Consider the following 6000-nt stretch of genomic DNA (forward strand, 5'->3'; position numbering starts at 1 on the left):
CCTTGCGTATATTGGCTTTTCTCCATTGGTTTTGATGATCTACAAGAAAAAAAAAAAAGCCTAATAATAATTAGAAATTCAATGTACATTATTTTTGTCTTCATGCACCAGGTGGAAAACTTGCTGTACAAAGTGCGTTGTCATATTTACACGCCTGCAGATCAGTTAGTTCATTTTTTATTTGGTAAAAAGTGACTTGCAAACGATCGGTCAGCTAGCGTCACCCAGCAAGTGAACACCACAAACGGCGATGGAGTAGTAGCAGTTACTGGCTCATTAACTGACTGCGGCGAAAACCTACAACGATAACTTACTTGGTTAACAGCAGGTCTACCAGACAGTTATATGAAAATTAGCCTAGTCAAATCACCAGTAGCCTACACATCTCTGATTGATTGACCATCAGTGTAGTCGATGTTCTTCCCCTGTGGTTCATATTGCTAATTCGTGAGCTAACCACGGATAGTCTACCTAGCTCACTGGCAAGCTGCAGTGATATGCTAGCTAAGCATATTCGTTTTGCTGAGAAACATAAATTGAAGATAACTGAACATAATTGTATTATTAATGTCATACATGTAACGTGATTACATGACACAGTACAGTCACGGATGGAAATTAAACTCCGTAAACATTTGATAATATATTTTAAAACATAACGGCAGACAGTCAGCTAGCCTCAAGTTTGTTCTGCAATTGTTCGTTCAGATTGATGGGCTTTTCCGCACCGGACTGTCAATCACATCGTAAAATCACAGAACCGCTTAACTCTATGGTTTTGGCTCCAAATCGACAACATGGCCGCGCCCGCCATTGAGCTTCAAAACGTGTTTTAGAGACCCACGGAGAGTCAATGGGTGACGTCACAGTAGCTTTGTCCATATTTTTTACAGTCTCTGGGTTACACCCACTGAATGGCAGAAAGACTACTGAGTGATAGCGTTAGCGTTCAGCTTGAATGCCGTGAAAACACAAAAAACACATCTAAAATGGGAAAGAGCTGTTGTGCGATTGACTGTACAAATAGATTCAACAAGAAATCGGAGCTATCTTTTTTACAGACTGCCGAAAGCTAAAGAAAAGAGAAGCAAATGGATCGCTGCAATTCGCAGAAACAGCTGGAATCCAGGCACCGAAACGTGGATTTGCGGTTGTCATTTTGTGTCAGTTATGTTGGATTTTTGGGTAAAATCATACCTTAAATTATGTAGGTTACTGTATTGACTACTCATCAATTAAATATTTAGCATCTTTCATTTATATTCTGTGTAACTGTAAAGTTTTTGTCAGCATTTATTAAAAAACATCCATGATGATGATGCCTTGTGTTGTACAAACAAAGGGGGGATGGTTAGATAGTATTAGCTAGCCAAGCATATAAATTATTAAGGTATCATGCCGGGTTGGTCTTCTGCTGCTGTAGCCCATCTGCTTCAAGGTTCGACATGTTGTGCGTTCACAGATGCTCTTCTGCATACCTCGGTTGTAATGAGTGCTTATTTGAGTTACTGTTGCCTTTCTATCAGCTCAAACCAGTTGGCCATTCTCCTCTGACCTCTGCCATCAAACAAGGCATTTTCGCCCAGAGAACTGCCGCTCACTGGATATTTTCTCTTTTTCGGACCATTCTCTGTAAACCCTAGAGATGGTTTTGCGTGAAAATCCCTGTAGATCAGCAGTTTCTGAAATACTCAAATAGCTCGTCTGGCACCAACAACCATGCCAAGTTCAAAGTAACTTAAATCACCTTTTTTCCTCATTCCGATGCTTGCTTTGAACTTCAGCAGATCGTCTTGACCATGTCTGCATGCCTAAATGCATTGAGTTGCTGCCACATGATTGGCTGATTAGATATTTGCGTTAACGGGTGCAGTTTGCAGTTGAACAGGTGTACCTAGTAAAGTGGCCGGTGAGTGTATAATTATAATGACATAATTTTATTTCCCCAGTAAAACATTTTACAAGTTTAGTGTATATGTTGACTAATTAGTAAATCTGGCAGTCACATTTTTAAGTTGCAGCAGTACAGTAAAATATATCTGATGAAAAATACGTTTTCAATGTACAAACATGCCAAGTTAATCACACATACAAAACACTATCTACAAGTCATTAACCACTTAGCGCACACCCCCTAGTGGTCGGCATGCCGGCGTGCCTAGATTGTTCAACTTAGACATTCATTGCTCCTGCAACCAAAGTATGAGTTGAAAACAGAAACGCATTGTTTTAGTTTCATTAGTAGACGATACACGATAACTATGCCGAATACAGAGTTTTGCAGCACCACCATTGTCGCTCTGGTCATTCATTTAACAAGCATCCCCTCCCTGCAGTCTCATCTACAGCGACACCCCCCCACCCATGACATAATGGACAATATTGTCTCTCTGGTCATTCATAAAAATATTCTTTCACCACTCGTCATAGCAACAAGATAAACCTCACAATAGCCCTAAGATATGCCAATACAGCAGTGAAAACGCTGCTCGCTGAATAACTAAATAAACGAGAAAAAGTTTTTAAAAATGATACCATGTCATTCTACAGTCAATATCCGGGACTAAATATTGAATAAATACACAACCTTACCATTGGTTTTATGCGTAGAGATATCCCATTTGAGACTGAGTGGTCGTATATTGTCTTGGACAATCCATTTGTGACATATACGCACATTTGTGATGTCTGGGTACCTTCCAAAATAGCTGTGCGTAATACCACATGTGTTGCTTACAGCGTTGTTGCCCTTTTTAATACAGCCTGGATTGATTGACAATTTATTTATTCAGTAGGGGAGAGTATAGGCTTTCCAACGATGTATAACATGTCTAATTTTGAGTAAAAATATTTTTTGAGTAAAAACAGTTGATTTGTTGTGAAATACGTGAATTTGTTGTTATTTACAGCAATGCATAATTTAGACATTTTGAGTAGATTTGGAAATTCTGGGTGCACTGCTTAGTCTTTAGTAGTTCTACATATCCAGCCTTAGATTTTATGAACTTGTGGTCAAGAGGTTTTTGAACCAGGACATGTATACTTTAACCTGCTGTATATATGCAATCTCCCAGTATTTCATTGCGAACTAAAAAATAGCAAATTCTTTTTAGATTTTTTGCCTAAACAATTGCATTTGTGGCACTTTATTTCTTCCAAAATTATTAATATACAGTAATCTAAGCTAGTATTGTAAATGTCTTGCTTCATTTAAGCCATTTTTCAAGTCTCTGTGGTGTTCACATCTGGAGTTATAAAGCTTTAAATAGGGTACCCCCTAAATAGGCAAGGATTGGCCAGATTTGGCATATGCGCTAAGGGGTTAAACATCCAATGAGAATTTCAAGTACAAGTATATTTTCCTTATGTGTATAATTGTTAAAATGTGAACCAAGTACACCTTCTTATTTTAAGAAAGTATGCTATATTAGTGTGCCTATAGGGTTCACCTTTTCAAAGTTCCATTTAGTCTAAAACTGGTTATTCAAGCAGTAGGCTTACTATATGACATGAAAGACATCCCAGCACCAGTCCATCAAAGAATTCCGGGGAGAATCCATAGTTACATGAGAAAACTGAAGTGAGTCAGGTACCCTTCACCCTTTGATTGCTTGTGTCAAAAGTGATGCAATGAAAACAGCAATAGATTTACTTTGCCGTCACATCGGTCCAGAATGTAAATAAGTCAGGCATTTTTCAGGCTTGGGATAAATTTTACAACAACGTTAATACGATGCTATTACTATTCATGTAATACAATAAGTTGCTTGCATTGTTAAAATTGTAGTATATGGTTATTATAAAGTTACATGTATTGTTCAATACATCATAAATTGAACATGTATTAATTTACAAAGTTTTTGGGTGCCTTGTGTGTATTAAAGAATGGAACCAGTTTTTGTTCCATCATGAATCTAGCTGTCTAGATTCATGATGGAATAGACTTTTCTGAAGCTGGAATGCGTTGTAATGTTTGCTGAACGTACCGGAGTCAGGTTAGAAGTCGGACGGCCCTAGTAATTGATTTAGTGGTCTTCATTTAATTTATTTCCACCATTCCTTCATCCAAAAAGGTGGCAACAAAAGCAGTCCAGAAATGTATCAAGTTCAACGAATATTTCAGAATTTTATGTAATGACTTTTCAGAAGCTGGAGGAAACTCTGACAGGAAGAGGTCCGGCAGACCCAAAGCCACAACAGAATCAGAAGACAAGTTTATGAGTGTCAACAGCTTGTGTGATAGGCGGCTCACAGGACAACAGCTTCAAGCACTGCTTAACAGTGGTCGAAGTAAGCAAAACTCAGTTTCAACTGTGAAGAGAAGACTTCAAGCTGCAGATTTGACAGGTCGAGTGGCAGTACGAAAGCCATTGCTAAAATGGCTAAATAAGAAAAAGAGGCTTGCCTGGGCCATGAAGCACCGGCAGTGGACTACTGAAGACTGGAATCCGCTTCTTCACCTGCTGCTGTAAAATCTTCCGTGGACTTATCCATCAACTTTCAGACGCTTTTAACGGACCTAAACTCTGAGTTATCAAGGACTAAAATGCCCCATGAGCTATGCCTCCTCTTACCTCGCATCTTGGCTGCGAAGGCTGCGCCGGCCTCATCCAGATGGTCTCAGAATTGGAAGGGAGAATATCCGTTCTCTATCAGATCAGGGAAGACAAAAAGTCCATTGACTCCATGGTGTCGTTTTGCCCTGCACCAACGATGGCTGCTGGGGAGATGGCTCCACCTGTCTTGTGTGTGGTCTCTGCCCTGACCCAAGGGGTCTCTGCCCCGACCCAGGGCCTTGGGTGCTAAACCCAAGGCCCTGGACAATTCTACTCCACTCCCGGAGTCTTGGACCGTGGCAGGAGGTCGTGGAGGGAGACGCTCCTCTCGCGTCCCCCCATCGCAAGGCATCAAGCTCATAAACAGGTTCGATATCTTAGATGAGCAAGAGTTTCCTTCTGTGAACGGGAGTTCTCCATCTCCCACTGTCCACTCTGCAGCGGGTGCCGGACGGCTTTCCTGTCTGACTGCACCTCGTCGCTCAGGGCCAAACTCCCTCTTGGCCCGGGCAGGGCCTAGATCCACTCCTCGGCCCACATTTGAACACTTGGTCCGAGCTCACTCTCCTCCTCCGCTTGTCTCAGTAGCAGAGCCCTCGCTGCGCCCACTTCCTCCCTATTCCCTGGTAATTGGTGACTCCATTATCTGAAACGTAAAGAGCAAGTCGGCAGTGACTCTCTGCTTTCCGGTGCTAGGGTCAGAGATCTCTTTGAACGCATTCCTAGCTTGCTGATTAAACACCCCCTCGCCCGTAATATAATTGTTCATATTGGTTGTAATCAATCAATCATTCAATCAAACTTTATTTATATAGCACCTTTCAGACATATCTAATTGCCAAGTGCTTTACAAGCGATTGACAAAACAGAATGCCCCTCCCAATACCTCTTCATTCAATGCTGATGATTTTCTGAAATTCAAATAAGATTGATTCAATCAGAGATAAAATCAATGGTTCACACTGCTCAGAATGATGGCTATGATAAATCCATTACTTTGATGGATGCAGGCACTGTGACTCGAACCAACTGCACTCTTTCACAGTTCCTAATAATTTCCCCTGAAGCCTTTACCAGCTTGGTAACTGCTTCCAAATCTACAACCTGCATATTAGACACTATACCATCTAATCTTTTTAAGGAACTGTTTCCTGTTTTAAATAGTTATATTCTTAATGTTGTCAATAAGTTGCTTTCCATGGGCTCTGTGCCCTCAGCTTTTATTAGCCATTATTAAACCACTACTTAAAAAACCTAACATGGATCCGCAAATTCTAAAGAATTATAGACCAATTTCCAATCTTCCATTTATGTCGAAATTACTCAAAAAGGCTGTTGCTGATCAACTTACTGCCTACCTATCAAACAATAATCTTTTTGATAAATTTCAATCTCGCTTTCGGGCCCGTCATTCTACTGAAACCGCCTTGACCAGAGTAATCAA

This window comes from Anguilla anguilla, chromosome 6 (genome assembly GCF_013347855.1).
Source record: "Anguilla anguilla isolate fAngAng1 chromosome 6, fAngAng1.pri, whole genome shotgun sequence".
NCBI classification, from domain to species: Eukaryota; Metazoa; Chordata; class Actinopteri; order Anguilliformes; family Anguillidae; genus Anguilla; species Anguilla anguilla.